General features: G+C 43.7%; 1 protein-coding gene and 15 non-coding genes across 16 annotated transcripts in view; 15 read left to right on the top strand and 1 right to left on the bottom strand.

Moving 5' to 3' along the window:
- LOC122871213 (synapsin-3-like) overlaps window positions 1-19366 on the bottom strand; it is a 146397-nt gene that overhangs the window by 103203 nt on the left and 23828 nt on the right. The gene's annotated exons all lie outside the window — the stretch shown is intronic.
- On the top strand, window positions 4982-5053 carry trnaq-cug. Its single transcript has one exon. It is a non-coding gene; the product is annotated as a tRNA-Gln (tRNA).
- trnaq-cug lies at window positions 6858-6929 on the top strand. Its single transcript has one exon. It is a non-coding gene; the product is annotated as a tRNA-Gln (tRNA).
- trnaq-cug lies at window positions 8832-8903 on the top strand. The gene has a single exon. It is a non-coding gene; the product is annotated as a tRNA-Gln (tRNA).
- On the top strand, window positions 9129-9211 carry trnal-cag. Its single transcript has one exon. It is a non-coding gene; the product is annotated as a tRNA-Leu (tRNA).
- trnaq-cug lies at window positions 10822-10893 on the top strand. The gene has a single exon. It is a non-coding gene; the product is annotated as a tRNA-Gln (tRNA).
- trnal-cag lies at window positions 11109-11191 on the top strand. Its single transcript has one exon. It is a non-coding gene; the product is annotated as a tRNA-Leu (tRNA).
- On the top strand, window positions 13067-13138 carry trnaq-cug. The gene has a single exon. It is a non-coding gene; the product is annotated as a tRNA-Gln (tRNA).
- Window positions 13364-13446, top strand: trnal-cag. The gene has a single exon. It is a non-coding gene; the product is annotated as a tRNA-Leu (tRNA).
- trnaq-cug lies at window positions 15054-15125 on the top strand. The gene has a single exon. It is a non-coding gene; the product is annotated as a tRNA-Gln (tRNA).
- trnal-cag lies at window positions 15341-15423 on the top strand. Its single transcript has one exon. It is a non-coding gene; the product is annotated as a tRNA-Leu (tRNA).
- trnaq-cug lies at window positions 17030-17101 on the top strand. The gene has a single exon. It is a non-coding gene; the product is annotated as a tRNA-Gln (tRNA).
- On the top strand, window positions 17316-17397 carry trnal-cag. Its single transcript has one exon. It is a non-coding gene; the product is annotated as a tRNA-Leu (tRNA).
- Window positions 18044-18115, top strand: trnaq-cug. The gene has a single exon. It is a non-coding gene; the product is annotated as a tRNA-Gln (tRNA).
- Window positions 18332-18414, top strand: trnal-cag. The gene has a single exon. It is a non-coding gene; the product is annotated as a tRNA-Leu (tRNA).
- On the top strand, window positions 19061-19132 carry trnaq-cug. The gene has a single exon. It is a non-coding gene; the product is annotated as a tRNA-Gln (tRNA).

Raw genomic sequence — 19366 nt, 5'->3', positions numbered from 1 at the left:
TTCCCGTCTTTGACCTATATAAGAGATTTCCAGGGTGTATGATCATCTGATGGGCTCCGGCTCAAAACTAACCTTATCAGGTAAAAAGACTTGCGGCACAGAAGAATCCCGCGTTTTGCATGTCCGGATTCCAAATTTAATTCTGCTTTCTTCCTAAAAATCACAGTTAAATAGATTTCATAGGTTAAGGCCAAATGGGGTTAAGCATCAAATTGAAACGAGGGAATGGATAACAAATGGATTCTAAAGTTGGCATCAGTTTGGTAATGACATTTAAATATCTGTTTAAATGATTCATTAAATAGCATTATGAAAGGTTTCCCGAAAGATTACTCAGATGTACTGCATTTTCCAAGTTGGAAAGGGACAGCCAATAACGGGAGTTCTGCAGGACATAATTTTTGAAACCTAAAAGGTTTCGAAACCAGGGCATTGGTCAATGGGGCTATTCAGCTGATGAAGTAATCATAATGATTTGCAGGAAACCATCCTGTAAATAAGGCCAGTTGGTGGCCTTGATTTAAACAGGTGCATGTGACTGTTACAAAGCCATCTTATAAAATTTTCCTGTATTACATGTGAAATTTGGAACCTGCTATAGGGGCGAACCTCGAAATTGATGCAGATTTAATCCATCTCATTTATGTTTGACCATTGACTTTATCCCAACTTCCTGTGTAATGATCGGCGGCCTGCCTTTTAGGTTAGGCACTGGGTTATCAGAACATTTAACTAATATTTATGTAGGCACCGGAAAATTCCACCAAAGGGACTCGGGCCTATGGATTGGTGATTCCTGGGTTGGCATCAATTTTATCCATTAAATATAGCGGTTAACTAGGTTGCCATTAGGTCTGACAAAGAAGCAAAACCATGTCCGGTCAAAGATGGGTGGAAAAAGTGCACCTTTTTCATACTAAAAGGTTCCAGTAAAATTTGCCTTAATCCATAAATAGGGAAATCTAATCAGTAATGTGGATTATAAGAAACCTGAACATCTTCGAAAATGCCCAAAAGGTTTGAAATCAAAGGATGGTGCAATCCAAGGAGAATTGGTACATAACAAATTTGTTTTGACTCAAAAATCTGTACCAATTCAGTTTCCATGGTAAATGAGCATTTACTCAAGAAATGGGGAATTCAACTCGAATTTCTTTAGGTTGAAATATGACTTCATTTAAAAGCTCTTGCATAGTGCATTCCTTTACATGAAAGAGGGCTGCGTGAAGCAGGGAAATTAAGGGATAATACGTTACATTAAGGTTAGAGTATCGGTTGAGCATTTAACGCTCACAAAATGGAGGGGGTTATGGCTTTCGGTGCAAGTACCTGGGACACTTCCGACTCTTTAAAAAATGGTGATACATGAATGATTTCCCTTAGGTCCCTGAGGAGGGGTTCTCATGGAAGTATGCAGTCAGAATGGAAATTCCACAAATCAGGGCGCGGATTTTGACAGGCGAACCTCGTTTGAATTCATAATGGAAATGAAAAAGCCTGAATCAAGGGCAGAATGGTTACCTCTGAAGATCTCTTTGAATTCCGTCAAATCCCTAAATGAGTTTGAGGAACTATGCTTGCAATCCAATCTAAATGGGCTGGATATGACCAAGTTACTTTATGGGGGATATTGAAACAAACGATATTCCATTAAATGCTTTCATGCGAAAATCATCCGTGCACATTTGAAAGTCAGAGGGTTCTGCAAAGGTAAAGAGGTCCATGGTGTAGTTCTCTGGACTGAATCGTTTAAATCCTTGACCATTAAAAATGGAACAAAGGGTTGCCATTGTGTAGGTGGGAATGTTATTAATGGACCAGCAACCTTATAGATTGGGCTCCGGAAATAGGTTACCATAAACTAAATATGGCATGGTCAAGTGACCATTAGGCCTTAATCAACATTCCTAAAGGGACTTGCGGAGGCGTGAAGGGTGTGCTTTCCATGAGGAATCCAGGCTTTGCACTTCTGGAACATCATCAAAAAGTGCTTCTGGAATTGGTAACCTGGGAAAATGGTGAAGGAGGCGAACAACATAATAGTAGGTGCAAAATCCTGCGAATCGAAAACATAAACACCGCCTGCATTTGCATCCCATTCTCTATTAAAAATACTGGGTACTGAAGTGCTTTATGATAGGGCCCAGGAAGATTCAATTCCGGACTTGATAGAACCATCTGTAAAATCCCAATGCGGCTAGTGGAACTGTGCAAGGGGAAGGTTAAGCATGCATTTGATGACTTGTTCTTTGTACTCATCAAAAAAGAGTTCCCGAGATTTAATCCAATTGTAATATTAGTCCAAAGTCCACACCAAAGAAGGATTACCCTTCAAAGGTCTTGGGTGGAGGGAATTTGCAACATCCCTAAGGTGGTCATCAGGGAACTTGTTAAATAAACCTGGAAATATTGGCAGAAAAAGGTTCCCTGAAGAGTTCATGGTGAGCAGGCATGAACCAGAACCTAATTTTGTGGATCCAGGCAAACCTCGGAAGGTGCAAGTATTAACGAGGTCAATCTGGTGAATTGATTGTCCATCATAACAGGTCCAAGTTAAATTCGTCTGACTTTAACCAAATCACAAAATTTCCCTATAGGCCTGGTCCGGGAATGATGTACATTTAGTGACCTTTAACTTGACGAGCTCTTTAATGGCTTGAGGCCAAATTACCAAATCTTGGTAGATCAAGGAAGAATTCCATAACTCTGAAGAAATTCTAAGTGAATGCGAAAGCAATCCCTTCAGGTGGTCGGCGATCAGGACAGTTCGACCCTCGTAACGCTTGGGAAAGAAATGCCTGGAACATTTATGTAAAAATTTCGGTCGTTGAAACTCCGTGGGAGTTCCAGTTGAGTAATCACATAATGTTTATATAGCATTCCAAGGACTGCCGACAGGGTTCATGGTGGAAATGATTACGGAACCAACATCCAGTCAAATGTGGAACCACTTAAAACCAATTTTATTGCCAATTTCTTTTATTGATTATGGACGTCCATCTATTATAGGGCTGCACCGGATATTCTAAAAATTACCATTAATGTATATTGCAAATTACATTTACAAATGTTCTGGCGCCAGAGGAACCTTGCCTTAAGGCGCTCAACGGTAGCTGGTCGAATTCCGGACTTCATCCAAGTTTTCGAAGGCAATTTAAACCTCCGGACATCATGGGAAGAAATCCACTCTCTTGCATGAGAGAGGTTCATGGGTAAATGACGTTACCAAAATTTTAGGATACAAATTTAGAAGACCTTACACGGCGAGGTTTTCCCGTGAACATCTCATAAGCAAATGCAAACCAACCGTTTGTAATTGCACATTCTAATGGCATGTTCAATCTAACGCCTATTAAAGATTACTTTCTGAAAGTTTATCTGTTGTAACATTTCCATTAGGTGCTTTCGTGAGACATTCCAAACGTGGTACTTTCATTCAAATGACAGTTAGTAGCCTCATGGGAGGGTTAATCCCAAAGGCTGGGTTGGCAAGCCATGGAACACTTGAAAATCCCTTTACGGAATTAGAAATGCTGAATACGGAGACAGTTCCAACTACATTGTAGATTCAGCCGGGTCAATAGAGTTACAAAAACCCGGGTCAAGCTGTGCACCGACTTTAATTCCAATCCTCTACATCTTACTGTATTGACTTACACAACGGGTGCCTACGTGATGACAATTCAAATTACATTACTGTACAACTTTACTCTGAATTGCAAATTCATTAAAGGCCGGTCGGAATTCACATTTACAAAGGGTTAGGCAAACCATGGCGAAATCACTCTAATATGGTAAGCAAATTTGGAAACACTGAAACCGCGCCTGCTTTCGAGGCCTTGAGATCTCAGGTTCCAAATCATACATAATGTAATTAGGAAAAGGAAACTGGTTAAAAGAACTGAAAGCAATTATTGGTTGGAACCGATTAACGAATCATTCCAAACCTTGAACTCTTTAAGGAATGCAACTAAATAGGTGCTGGCTGCAATCCAAGTGAATGATCTCTAATTCCAAAATTGACATTACTGACAACGTCTTTATCGTGATATGTAGCAACATTTCCACTAAATAGGTGCTGGCTGCAGTCAGAGGAACCATTGCCTGTAACATCATACTGGGAAAGAAAGTAGTAGGCTGACAAGGTCAGAAGGAGGCGAATGGTTTTGAGTTACATGACGGATGCACACTTTGAATTCTGTCTTGTACTCATCATAAAAATGAGGTTTCACCGAGATGTAAACTCAGATTGCTGCATTTAGAGTCCACAGTGCACAAAATGAAGGGGCCAGTATACTCCATCAGAAGTACTTGTCGGATGGCCGAAGATTTTCGAAACCCCTCCCCGACAGCTTGCCGATGCCTTTCATGTCTCTGCATAAATATCATACATGGTGATATCATGAAAAGTCAGCCGTTCTTGCCATAGACCGTAGAGGTTCCATGGTGTAATGATTTGCAGTCTGGACTGTGAATCCAGCAATCACAACTAAATTTATAGTAGGAGTACAGGCAAAAGGCCTCGCGGGCATTCAGGTAGCAGTGAGTGGCGAATGGTTTTGAGTTACATGACGGATGCACACTTTGAATTCTGTCTTGTACTCATCATAAAAATGAGGTTTCACCGAGATGTAAACTCAGATTGCTGCATTTAGAGTCCACAGTGCACAAAATGAAGGGGCCACTATACTCCATCAGAAGTACTTGTCGGAGGGTGATATGATGATATGTAGCAACATTTCCACTAAATAGGTGCTGGCTGCAGTCAGAGGAACCATTGCCTGTAACATCATACTGGGAAAGAAAGTAGTAGGCTGACAAGGTCAGAAGGAGGCGATATCACTCCATCAGAAGTACTTGTCGGATGGCCGAAGATTTTCGAAACCCCCTCCCCGACAGCTTGCCGATGCCTTTCATGTCTCTGCATAAATATCATACATGGTGATATCATGCAAGAAACTGCCTGTTAAACCAGTACAGGGGTTCCATGGTGTAATGGTTAGCACTCTGGACTCTGAATCCAGCGATCCGAGTTCAAATCTCGGTGGAACCTGACTTTAAGCAGGAATGCAACCTATCCGCTGCTAGATAATGCCACATCTTCGTTTTATGTGGACATGTTGACTTTTTATCGTGACCAACGGCGTGCCTTACTAGATGAGCTTGCGTTGCGGCAAAAGTTGAGCCATAATACTGTATATCATTACATGTTTAATGTACTTTATCATGATATGTAGCAACATTTCAGGTCGCAGTCTCCACTGGAGGCGTGGGTTCGAATCCCACTTCTGACAGCTAGGGTTTAAAAGCAACCATTGCCTGGAACATCATACTGGGAAAGAAAAGTCAGCCGTTCTTGCCATTGACCGTAGAGGTTCCATGGTGTAATGATTTGCAGTCTGGACTGTGAATCCAGCAATCACAACTATATTTATAGTAGGATTACAGGCAAAAGGCCTCGCGGGCATTCAGGTAGCAGTGAGAAACATGAAACAACCGAGGGGTCAATTGGTCATGATGTGGACCAATCCACGTGAACGATCTCTAATTCCAAAATTGACCTTACTGACAACGTCTTTATCGTGATATGTAGCAACATTTCCACTAAATAGGTGCTGGCTGCAATCCAGTGAATGATCTCTAATTCCAAAATTGACATTACTGACAACGTCTTTATCGTGATATGTAGCAACATTTCCACTAAATAGGTGCTGGCTGCAGTCAGAGGAACCATTGCCTGTAACATCATACTGGGAAAGAAAGTAGTAGGCTGACAAGGTCAGAAGGAGGCGAATGGTTTTGAGTTACATGACGGATGCACACTTTGAATTCTGTCTTGTACTCATCATAAAAATGAGGTTTCACCGAGATGTAAACTCAGATTGCACCAGATGTATACTCCACTCTTGATGGTGATATGCATGATATGTAGGAACATTTCCACTAAATAGGTGCTGGCTGCAGTCAGAGGAACCATTGCCTGTAACATCATACTGGGAAAGAAAGTAGTAGGCTGACAAGTCAGAAGGAGGCGAATGGTTTTGAGTTACATGACGGATGCACACTTTGAATTCTGTCTTGTACTCATCATAAAAATGAGGTTTCACCGAGATGTAAACTCAGATTGCTGCATTTAGAGTCCACAGTGCACAAAAAGAAGGGGCCAGTATACTCCATCAGAAGTACTTGTCGGATGGCCGAAGATTTTCGAAACCCCTCCCCGACAGCTTGCCGATGCCTTTCATGTCTCTGCATAAATATCATACATGGTGATATCATGAAAAGTCAGCCGTTCTTGCCATAGACCGTAGAGGTTCCATGGTGTAATGATTTGCAGTCTGGACTGTGAATCCAGCAATCACAACTAAATTTATAGTAGGAGTACAGGCAAAAGGCCTCGCGGGCATTCAGGTAGCAGTGAGTGGCGAATGGTTTTGAGTTACATGACGGATGCACACTTTGAATTCTGTCTTGTACTCATCATAAAAATGAGGTTTCACCGAGATGTAAACTCAGATTGCTGCATTTAGAGTCCACAGTGCACAAAATGAAGGGGCCACTATACTCCATCAGAAGTACTTGTCGGAGGGTGATATGATGATATGTAGCAACATTTCCACTAAATAGGTGCTGGCTGCAGTCAGAGGAACCATTGCCTGTAACATCATACTGGGAAAGAAAGTAGTAGGCTGACAAGGTCAGAAGGAGGCGATATCACTCCATCAGAAGTACTTGTCGGATGGCCGAAGATTTTCGGAAACCCCTTCCCCCGACAGCTTGCCGATGCCTTTCATGTCTCTGCATAAATATCATACATGGTGATATCATGCAAGAAACTGCCTGTTAAACCAGTACAGGGTTCCATGGTGTAACGGTTAGCACTCTGGACTCTGAATCCAGCGATCCGAGTTCAAATCTCGGTGGAACCTGACTTTAAGCAGGAATGCAACCTATCCGCTGCTAGATAATGCCACATCTTCGTTTTATGTGGACATGTTGACTTTTATCGTGACCAACGGCGTGCCTTACTAGCTGAGCTTGCGTTGCGGCAAACGTTGAGCCATAACACTGTATATCAAGACATGTTTAATGTACTTTATCATGATATGTAGCAAAATTTCCACTAAACGGGACCTGTCTGCAGTCAGGATGGCGGCGGGGTCGGCGCGCTGCGTTCAGGTCGCAGTCTCCACTGGAGGCGTGGGTTCGAATCCCACTTCTGACAGCTAGTGTTTAAAAGCAACCATTTCCTGGAACATCATACTGGGAAAGAAAAGTCAGCCGTTCTTGCCATTGACCGTAGAGGTTCCATGGTGTAATGATTTGCAGTCTGGACTGTGAATCCAGCAATCACAACTATATTTATAGTAGGATTACAGGCAAAAAGGCCTCGCGGGCATTCAGGTAGCAGTGAGAAACATGAAACAACCGAGGGGTCAATTGGTCATGATGTGGACCAATCCACGTGAACGATCTCTAATTCCAAAATTGACCTTACTGACAACGTCTTTATCGTGATATGTAGCAACATTTCCACTAAATAGGTGCTGGCTGCAATCCACGTGAATGATCTCTAATTCCAAAATTGACATTACTGACAACGTCTTTATCGTGATATGTAGCAACATTTCCACTAAATAGGTGCTGGCTGCAGTCAGAGGAACCATTGCCTGTAACATCATACTGGGAAAGAAAGTAGTAGGCTGACAAGGTCAGAAGGAGGCGAATGGTTTTGAGTTACATGACGGATGCACACTTTGAATTCTGTCTTGTACTCATCATAAAAATTAGGTTTCACCGAGATGTAAACTCAGATTGCTGCATTTAGAGTCCACAGTGCACAAAATGAAGGGGCCAGTATACTCCATCAGAAGTACTTGTCGGATGGTGATATGATGATATGTAGGAACATTTCCACTAAATAGGTGCTGGCTGCAGTCAGAGGAACCATTGCCTGTAACATCATACTGGGAAAGAAAGTAGTAGGCTGACAAGGTCAGAAGGAGGCGAATGGTTTTGAGTTACATGACGGATGCACACTTTGAATTCTGTCTTGTACTCATCATAAAAATGAGGTTTCACCGAGATGTAAACTCAGGATTGCTGCATTTAGAGTCCACAGTGCACAAAATGAAGGGGCCAGTATACTCCATCAGAAGTACTTGTCGGATGGCCGAAGATTTTCGGAAACCCCTCCCCGACAGTTGCCGATGCCTTTCATGTCTCTGCATAAATATCATACATGGTGATATCATGAAAAGTCAGCCGTTCTTGCCATAGACCGTAGAGGTTCCATGGTGTAATGATTTGCAGTCTGGACTGTGAATCCAGCAATCACAACTAAATTTATAGTAGGAGTACAGGCAAAAGGCCTCGCGGGCATTCAGGTAGCAGTGAGTGGCGAATGGTTTTGAGTTACATGACGGATGCACACTTTGAATTCTGTCTTGTACTCATCATAAAAATGAGGTTTCACCGAGATGTAAACTCAGATTGCTGCATTTAGAGTCCACAGTGCACAAAATGAAGGGGCCACTATACTCCATCAGAAGTACTTGTCGGAGGGTGATATGATGATATGTAGCAACATTTCCACTAAATAGGTGCTGGCTGCAGTCAGAGGAACCATTGCCTGTAACATCATACTGGGAAAGAAAGTAGTAGGCTGACAAGGTCAGAAGGAGGCGATATCACTCCATCAGAAGTACTTGTCGGATGGCCGAAGATTTTCGAAACCCCTCCGACACAGCTTGCCGATGCCTTTCATGTCTCTGCATAAATATCATACATGGTGATATCATGCAAGAAACTGCCTGTTAAACCAGTACAGGGGTTCCATGGTGTAATGGTTAGCACTCTGGACTCTGAATCCAGCGATCCGAGTTCAAATCTCGGTGGAACCTGAGTTTAAGCAGGAGTGCAACCTGTCCGCTGCTGGATAATCCCAGACCTTCGTCTGATGGTGTTTTATGTGGACATTTTGACTTTGTTTCCTGACCAACGCAGCGCCTTACTAGATGAGCTTGAGTTGCGGCAAACGTTGAGCCATAACACTGTATATCATGACGTGTTTAATGTACTTTTTCATGATATGTAGCAAAATTTCCACTAAATAGAGGCTGGATGCGGTCAGGATGGCCGAGCGGTCGAAGGCGCTGCGTTCAGGTCGCAGTCTCCACTGGAGGCGTGGGTTCGAATCCCACTTCTGACAGCTGCTTTTTCCGTGGAACCATTGCCTGTAACGTCAAACTGGGAAAGAAAAGTCAGCCGTTCTTGCCATTGACCGTAGAGGTTCCATGGTGTAATGATTTGCAGTCTGGACTGTGAATCCAGCAATCACAACTATATTTATAGTAGGATTACAGGCAAAAGGCCTCGCGGGCATTCAGGTAGCAGTGAGAAACATGAAACAACCGAGGGGTCAATTGGTCATGATGTGGACCAATCCACGTGAGCGATCTCTAATTCCAAAATTGACCTTACTGACAACGTCTTTATCGTGATATGTAGCAACATTTCCACTAAATAGGTGCTGGCTGCAATCCACGTGAATGATCTCTAATTCCAAAATTGACATTACTGACAACGTCTTTATCGTGATATGTAGCAACATTTCCACTAAATAGGTGCTGGCTGCAGTCAGAGGAACCATTGCCTGTAACATCATACTGGGAAAGAAAGTAGTAGGCTGACAAGGTCAGAAGGAGGCGAATGGTTTTGAGTTACATGACGGATGCACACTTTGAATTCTGTCTTGTACTCATCATAAAAATTAGGTTTCACCGAGATGTAAACTCAGATTGCTGCATTTAGAGTCCACAGTGCACAAAATGAAGGGGCCAGTATACTCCATCAGAAGTACTTGTCGGATGGTGATATGATGATATGTAGGAACATTTCCACTAAATAGGTGCTGGCTGCAGTCAGAGGAACCATTGCCTGTAACATCATACTGGGAAAGAAAGTAGTAGGCTGACAAGGTCAGAAGGAGGCGAATGGTTTTGAGTTACATGACGGATGCACACTTTGAATTCTGTCTTGTACTCATCATAAAAATGAGGTTTCACCGAGATGTAAACTCGGATTGCTGCATTTAGAGTCCACAGTGCACAAAATGAAGGGGCCAGTATACTCCATCAGAAGTACTTGTCGGATGGCCGAAGATTTTCGGAAACCCCCTCCCCCGACAGCTTGCCGATGCCTTTCATGTCTCTGCATAAATATCATACATGGTGATATCATGAAAAGTCAGCCGTTCTTGCCATAGACCGTAGAGGTTCCATGGTGTAATGATTTGCAGTCTGGACTGTGAATCCAGCAATCACAACTAAATTTATAGTAGGAGTACAGGCAAAAGGCCTCGCGGGCATTCAGGTAGCAGTGAGTGGCGAATGGTTTTGAGTTACATGACGGATGCACACTTTGAATTCTGTCTTGTACTCATCATAAAAATGAGGTTTCACCGAGATGTAAACTCAGATTGCTGCATTTAGAGTCCACAGTGCACAAAATGAAGGGGCCACTATACTCCATCAGAAGTACTTGTCGGAGGGTGATATGATGATATGTAGCAACATTTCCACTAAATAGGTGCTGGCTGCAGTCAGAGGAACCATTGCCTGTAACATCATACTGGGAAAGAAAGTAGTAGGCTGACAAGGTCAGAAGGAGGCGATATCACTCCATCAGAAGTACTTGTCGGATGGCCGAAGATTTTCGGAAACCCCCTCCCCCGACAGCTTGCCGATGCCTTTCATGTCTCTGCATAAATATCATACATGGTGATATCATGCAAGAAACTGCCTGTTAAACCAGTACAGGGGTTCCATGGTGTAATGGTTAGCACTCTGGACTCTGAATCCAGCGATCCGAGTTCAAATCTCGGTGGAACCTGACTTTAAGCAGGAATGCAACCTATCCGCTGCTAGATAATGCCACATCTTCGTTTTATGTGGACATGTTGACTTTTTATCGTGACCAACGGCGTGCCTTACTAGATGAGCTTGCGTTGCGGCAAAAGTTGAGCCATAATACTGTATATCATTACATGTTTAATGTACTTTATCATGATATGTAGCAACATTTCCACTAAACGGGACCTGTCTGCAGTCAGGATGGCCGAGCGGTCGAAGGCACTGCGTTCAGGTCGCAGTCTCCACTGGAGGCGTGGGTTCGAATCCCACTGCTGACAGCTAGTGTTTAAAAGCAACCATTGCCTGGAACATCATACTGGGAAAGAAAAGTCAGCCGTTCTTGCCATTGACCGTAGAGGTTCCGTGGTGTAATGATTTGCAGTCTGGACTGTGAATCCAGCAATCACAACTATATTTATAGTAGGATTACAGGCAAAAGGCCTCGCGGGCATTCAGGTAGCAGTGAGAAACATGAAACAACCGAGGGGTCAATTGGTCATGATGTGGACCAATCCACGTGAACGATCTCTAATTCCAAAATTGACCTTACTGACAACGTCTTTATCGTGATATGTAGCAACATTTCCACTAAATAGGTGCTGGCTGCAATCCACGTGAATGATCTCTAATTCCAAAATTGACATTACTGACAACGTCTTTATCGTGATATGTAGCAACATTTCCACTAAATAGGTGCTGGCTGCAGTCAGAGGAACCATTGCCTGTAACATCATACTGGGAAAGAAAGTAGTAGGCTGACAAGGTCAGAAGGAGGCGAATGGTTTTGAGTTACATGACGGATGCACACTTTGAATTCTGTCTTGTACTCATCATAAAAATGAGGTTTCACCGAGATGTAAACTCAGATTGCTGCATTTAGAGTCCACAGTGCACAAAATGAAGGGGCCAGTATACTCCATCAGAAGTACTTGTCGGATGGCCGAAGATTTTCGGAAACCCCCTCCCCCGACAGCTTGCCGATGCCTTTCATGTCTCTGCATAAATATCATACATGGTGATATCATGAAAAGTCAGCCGTTCTTGCCATAGACCGTAGAGGTTCCATGGTGTAATGATTTGCAGTCTGGACTGTGAATCCAGCAATCACAACTAAATTTATAGTAGGAGTACAGGCAAAAGGCCTCAGGGGCATTCAGGTAGCAGTGAGTGGCGAAGGGTTTTGAGATACATGACGGATGCACACTTGGAATTCTGTCTTGTACTCATCATAAAAATGAGGTTTCACCGAGATGTAAACTCAGATTGCTGCATTTAGAGTCCACAGTGCACAAAATGAAGGGGCCACTATACTCCATCAGAAGTACTTGTCGGAGGGTGATATGATGATATGTAGCAACATTTCCACTAAATAGGTGCTGGCTGCAGTCAGAGGAACCATTGCCTGTAACATCATACTGGGAAAGAAAGTAGTAGGCTGACAAGGTCAGAAGGAGGCGATATCACTCCATCAGAAGTACTTGTCGGATGGCCGAAGATTTTCGGAAACCCCCTCCCCCGACAGCTTGCCGATGCCTTTCATGTCTCTGCATAAATATCATACATGGTGATATCATGAAAAGTCAGCCGTTCTTGCCATAGACCGTAGAGGTTCCATGGTGTAATGATTTGCAGTCTGGACTGTGAATCCAGCAATCACAACTAAATTTATAGTAGGAGTACAGGCAAAAGGCCTCGCGGGCATTCAGGTAGCAGTGAGTGGCGAATGGTTTTGAGTTACATGACGGATGCACACTTTGAATTCTGTCTTGTACTCATCATAAAAATGAGGTTTCACCGAGATGTAAACTCAGATTGCTGCATTTAGAGTCCACAGTGCACAAAATGAAGGGGCCACTATACTCCATCAGAAGTACTTGTCGGAGGGTGATATGATGATATGTAGCAACATTTCCACTAAATAGGTGCTGGCTGCAGTCAGAGGAACCATTGCCTGTAACATCATACTGGGAAAGAAAGTAGTAGGCTGACAAGGTCAGAAGGAGGCGATATCACTCCATCAGAAGTACTTGTCGGATGGCCGAAGATTTTCGGAAACCCCTTCCCCCGACAGCTTGCCGATGCCTTTCATGTCTCTGCATAAATATCATACATGGTGATATCATGCAAGAAACTGCCTGTTAAACCAGTACAGGGGTTCCATGGTGTAATGGTTAGCACTCTGGACTCTGAATCCAGCGATCTGAGTTCAAATCTCGGTGGAACCTGACTTTAAGCAGGAGTGCAACCTGTCCGCTGCTGGATAATCCCAGACCTTCGTCTGATGGTGTTTTATGTGGACATTTTGACTTTGTTTCCTGACCAACGGCGTGCCTTACTAGATGAGCTTGCGTTGCGGCAAAAGTTGAGCCATAATACTGTATATCATTACATGTTTAATGTACTTTATCATGATATGTAGCAACATTTCCACTAAACGGGACCTGTCTGCAGTCAGGATGGCCGAGCGGTCGAAGGCGCTGCGTTCAGGTCGCAGTCTCCACTGGAGGCGTGGGTTCGAATCCCACTTCTGACAGCTAGTGTTTAAAAGCAACCATTGCCTGGAACATCATACTGGGAAAGAAAAGTCAGCCGTTCTTGCCATTGACCGTAGAGGTTCCATGGTGTAATGATTTGCAGTCTGGACTGTGAATCCAGCAATCACAACTATATTTATAGTAGGATTACAGGCAAAAGGCCTCGCGGGCATTCAGGTAGCAGTGAGAAACATGAAACAACCGAGGGTCAATTGGTCATGATGTGGACCAATCCACGTGAACGATCTCTAATTCCAAAATTGACCTTACTGACAACGTCTTTATCGTGATATGTAGCAACATTTCCACTAAATAGGTGCTGGCTGCAATCCACGTGAATGATCTCTAATTCCAAAATTGACATTACTGACAACGTCTTTATCGTGATATGTAGCAACATTTCCACTAAATAGGTGCTGGCTGCAGTCAGAGGAACCATTGCCTGTAACATCATACTGGGAAAGAAAGTAGTAGGCTGACAAGGTCAGAAGGAGGCGAATGGTTTTGAGTTACATGACGGATGCACACTTTGAATTCTGTCTTGTACTCATCATAAAAATGAGGTTTCACCGAGATGTAAACTCAGATTGCTGCATTTAGAGTCCACAGTGCACAAAATGAAGGGGCCAGTATACTCCATCAGAAGTACTTGTCGGATGGTGATATGATGATATGTAGGAACATTTCCACTAAATAGGTGCTGGCTGCAGTCAGAGGAACCATTGCCTGTAACATCATACTGGGAAAGAAAGTAGTAGGCTGACAAGGTCAGAAGGAGGCGAATGGTTTTGAGTTACATGACGGATGCACACTTTGAATTCTGTCTTGTACTCATCATAAAAATGAGGTTTCACCGAGATGTAAACTCGGATTGCTGCATTTAGAGTCCACAGTGCACAAAATGAAGGGGCCAGTATACTCCATCAGAAGTACTTGTCGGATGGCCGAAGATTTTCGGAAACCCCCACCCCCGACAGCTTGCCGATGCCTTTCATGTCTCTGCATAAATATCATACATGGTGATATCATGAAAAGTCAGCCGTTCTTGCCATAGACCGTAGAGGTTCCATGGTGTAATGATTTGCAGTCTGGACTGTGAATCCAGCAATCACAACTAAATTTATAGTAGGAGTACAGGAAAAAGGCCTCGCGGGCATTCAGGTAGCAGTGAGTGGCGAATGGTTTTGAGTTACATGACGGATGCACACTTTGAATTCTGTCTTGTACTCATCATAAAAATGAGGTTTCACCGAGATGTAAACTCAGATTGCTGCATTTAGAGTCCACAGTGCACAAAATGAAGGGGCCACTATACTCCATCAGAAGTACTTGTCGGAGGGTGATATGATGATATGTAGCAACATTTCCACTAAATAGGTGCTGGCTGCAGTCAGAGGAACCATTGCCTGTAACATCATACTGGGAAAGAAAGTAGTAGGCTGACAAGGTCAGAAGGAGGCGATATCACTCCATCAGAAGTACTTGTCGGATGGCCGAAGATTTTCGAAACCCCCTCCCCGACAGCTTGCCGATGCCTTTCATGTCTCTGCATAAATATCATACATGGTGATATCATGCAAGAAACTGCCTGTTAAACCAGTACAGGGGTTCCATGGTGTAATGGTTAGCACTCTGGACTCTGAATCCAGCGATCCGAGTTCAAATCTCGGTGGAACCTGACTTTAAGCAGGAATGCAACCTATCCGCTGCTAGATAATGCCACATCTTCGTTTTATGTGGACATTTTGACTTTGTTTCCTGACCAACGGCGTGCCTTACTAGATGAGCTTGCGTTGCGGCAAAAGTTGAGCCATAATACTGTATATCATTACATGTTTAATGTACTTTATCATGATATGTAGCAACATTTCCACTAAACGGGACCTGTCTGCAGTCAGGATGGCCGAGCGGTCGAAGGCGCTGCGTTCAGGTCGCAGTCTCCACTGGAGGCGTGGGTTCGAATCCCACTGCTGACAGCTAGTGTTTAAAAGCAACCATTGCCTGGAACATCATACTGGGAAAGAAAAGTCAGCCGTTCTTGCCATTGACCGTAGAGGTTCCATGGTGTAATGATTTGCAGTCTGGACTGTGAATCCAGCAATCACAACTATATTTATAGTAGGATTACAGGCAAAAGGCCTCGCGGGCATTCAGGTAGCAGTGAGAAACATGAAACAACCGAGGGGTCAATTGGTCATGATGTGGACCAATCCACGTGAACGATCTCTAATTCCAAAATTGACCTTACTGACGACGTCTTTATCGTGATATGTAGCAACATTTCCACTAAATAGGTGCTGGCTGCAATCCACGTGAATGATCTCTAATTCCAAAATTGACATTACTGACAACGTCTTTATCGTGATATGTAGCAACATTTCCACTAAATAGGTGCTGGCTGCAGTCAGAGGAACCATTGCCTGTAACATCATACTGGGAAAGAAAGTAGTAGGCTGACAAGGTCAGAAGGAGGCGAATGGTTTTGAGTTACATGACGGATGCACACTTTGAATTCTGTCTTGTACTCATCATAAAAATGAGGTTTCACCGAGATGTAAACTCAGATTGCTGCATTTAGAGTCCACAGTGCACAAAATGAAGGGGCCAGTATACTCCATCAGAAGTACTTGTCGGATGGTGATATGATGATATGTAGGAACATTTCCACTAAATAGGTGCTGGCTGCAGTCAGAGGAACCATTGCCTGTAACATCATACTGGGAAAGAAAGTAGTAGGCTGACAAGGTCAGAAGGAGGCGAATGGTTTTGAGTTACATGATGGATGCACACTTTGAATTCTGTCTTGTACTCATCATAAAAATGAGGTTTCACCGAGATGTAAACTCGGATTGCTGCATTTAGAGTCCACAGTGCACAAAATGAAGGGGCCAGTATACTCCATCAGAAGTACTTGTCGGATGGCCGAAGATTTTCGGAAACCCCCTCCCCCGACAGCTTGCCGATGCCTTTCATGTCTCTGCATAAATATCATACATGGTGATATCATGAAAAGTCAGCCGTTCTTGCCATAGACCGTAGAGGTTCCATGGTGTAATGATTTGCAGTCTGGACTGTGAATCCAGCAATCACAACTAAATTTATAGTAGGAGTACAGGCAAAAGGCCTCGCGGGCATTCAGGTAGCAGTGAGTGGCGAATGGTTTTGAGTTACATGACGGATGCACACTTTGAATTCTGTCTTGTACTCATCATAAAAATGAGGTTTCACCGAGATGTAAACTCAGATTGCTGCATTTAGAGTCCACAGTGCACAAAATGAAGGGGCCACTATACTCCATCAGAAGTACTTGTCGGAGGGTGATATGATGATATGTAGCAACATTTCCACTAAATAGGTGCTGGCTGCAGTCAGAGGAACCATTGCCTGTAACATCATACTGGGAAAGAAAGTAGTAGGCTGACAAGGTCAGAAGGAGGCGATATCACTCCATCAGAAGTACTTGTCGGATGGCGAAGATTTTCGAAACCCCCTCCCCGACAGCTTGCCGATGCCTTTCATGTCTCTGCATAAATATCATACATGGTGATATCATGCAAGAAACTGCCTGTTAAACCAGTACAGGGTTCCATGGTGTAATGATTAGCACTCTGGACTCTGAATCCAGCGATCCGAGTTCAAATCTCGGTGGAACCTGACTTTAAGCAGGAATGCAACCTATCCGCTGCTAGATAATGCCACATCTTCGTTTTATGTGGACATGTTGACTTTTATCGTGACCAACGGCGTGCCTTACTAGATGAGCTTGCGTTGCGGCAAAAGTTGAGCCATAATACTGTATATCATTACATGTTTAATGTACTTTATCATGATATGTAGCAACATTTCCACTAAACGGGACCTGTCTGCAGTCAGGATGGCGAGCGGTCGAAGGCGCTGCGTTCAGGTCGCAGTCTCCACTGGAGGCGTGGGTTCGAATCCCACTGCTGACAGCTAGTGTTTAAAAGCAACCATTGCCTGGAACATCATACTGGGAAAGAAAAGTCAGCCGTTCTTGCCATTGACCGTAGAGGTTCCATGGTGTAATGATTTGCAGTCTGGACTGTGAATCCAGCAATCACAACTATATTTATAGTAGGATTACAGGCAAAAGGCCTCGCGGGCATTCAGGTAGCAGTGAGAAACATGAAACAACCGAGGGGTCAATTGGTCATGATGTGGACCAATCCACGTGAACGATCTCTAATTCCAAAATTGACCTTACTGACAACGTCTTTATCGTGATATGTAGCAACATTTCCACTAAATAGGTGCTGGCTGCAATCCACGTGAATGATCTCTAATTCCAAAATTGACATTACTGACAACGTCTTTATCGTGATATGTAGCAACATTTCCACTAAATAGGTGCTGGCTGCAGTCAGAGGAACCATTGCCTGTAACATCATACTGGGAAAGAAAGTAGTAGGCTGACAAGGTCAGAAGGAGGCGATATCACTCCATCAGAAGTACTTGTCGGATGGCCGAAGATTTTCGGAAACCCCCTCCCCCGACAGCTTGCCGATGCCTTTCATGTCTCTGCATAAATATCATACATGGTGATATCATGCAAGAAACTGCCTGTTAAACCAGTACAGGGGTTCCATGGTGTAATGGTTAGCACTCTGGACTCTGAATCCAGCGATCCGAGTTCAAATCTCGGTGGAACCTGACTTTAAGCAGGAATGCAACCTATCCGCTGCTAGATAATGCCACATCTTCGTTTTATGTGGACATGTTGACTTTTTATCGTGACCAACGGCGTGCCTTACTAGATGAGCTTGCGTTGCGGCAAAGTGTTGAGCCATAACACTGTATATCATGACATGTTTAATGTACTTTATCATGATATGTAGCAACATTTCCACTAAACGGGACCTGTCTGCAGTCAGGATGGCCGAGCGGTCGAAGGCGCTGCGTTCAGGTCGCAGTCTCCACTGGAGGCGTGGGTTCGAATCCCACTTCTGACAGCTAGGGTTTAAAAGCAACCATTGCCTGGAACATCATACTGGGAAAGAAAAGTCAGCCGTTCTTGCCATTGACCGTAGAGGTTCCATGGTGTAATGATTTGCAGTCTGGACTGTGAATCCAGCAATCACAACTATATTTATAGTAGGATTACAGGCAAAAGGCCTCGCGGGCATTCAGGTAGCAGTGAGAAACATGAAACAACCGAGGGGTCAATTGGTCATGATGTGGACCAATCCACGTGAACGATCTCTAATTCCAAAATTGACCTTACTGACAACGTCTTTATCGTGATATGTAGCAACATTTCCACTAAATAGGTGCTGGCTGCAATCCACGTGAATGATCTCTAATTCCAAAATTGACATTACTGACAACGTCTTTATCGTGATATGTAGCAACATTTCCACTAAATAGGTGCTGGCTGCAGTCAGAGGAACCATTGCCTGTAACATCATACTGGGAAAGAAAGTAGTAGGCTGACAAGGTCAGAAGGAGGCGATATCACTCCATCAGAAGTACTTGTCGGATGGCCGAAGATTTTCGGAAACCCCCTCCCCCGACAGCTTGCCGATGCCTTTCAGGTCTCTGCATAAATAACATACATGGTGATATCATGCAAGAAACTGCCTGTTAAAAGTGTACAGTGGTTCCATGGTGTAATGGTTAGCACTCTGGACTCTGAATCCAGCAATCTGAGTTCAAATCTCGGTGGAACCTGACTTTAAGCAGGAATGCAACCTATCCATTGCTAGATAATGCCACATCTTCCTTCTATGTGGACATTTTGACTTTGTATCATGACCAACACCGCGCCTTACTAGATGAGCTTGTGTTGATGCAAAAGTTGCGCCATAATTCTGTATATCATGACATGTCAGTTAGGGAACAAGGGAAAATATACGTTGTGAGTACTACCACTACAGCATTCGCGATGCTGCGTTCAGACGTACA

This window comes from Siniperca chuatsi, linkage group LG23 (genome assembly GCF_020085105.1).
Source record: "Siniperca chuatsi isolate FFG_IHB_CAS linkage group LG23, ASM2008510v1, whole genome shotgun sequence".
Taxonomy (NCBI): domain Eukaryota; kingdom Metazoa; phylum Chordata; class Actinopteri; order Centrarchiformes; family Sinipercidae; genus Siniperca; species Siniperca chuatsi.
This window is presented reverse-complemented; position numbering and strand designations above follow the sequence as displayed.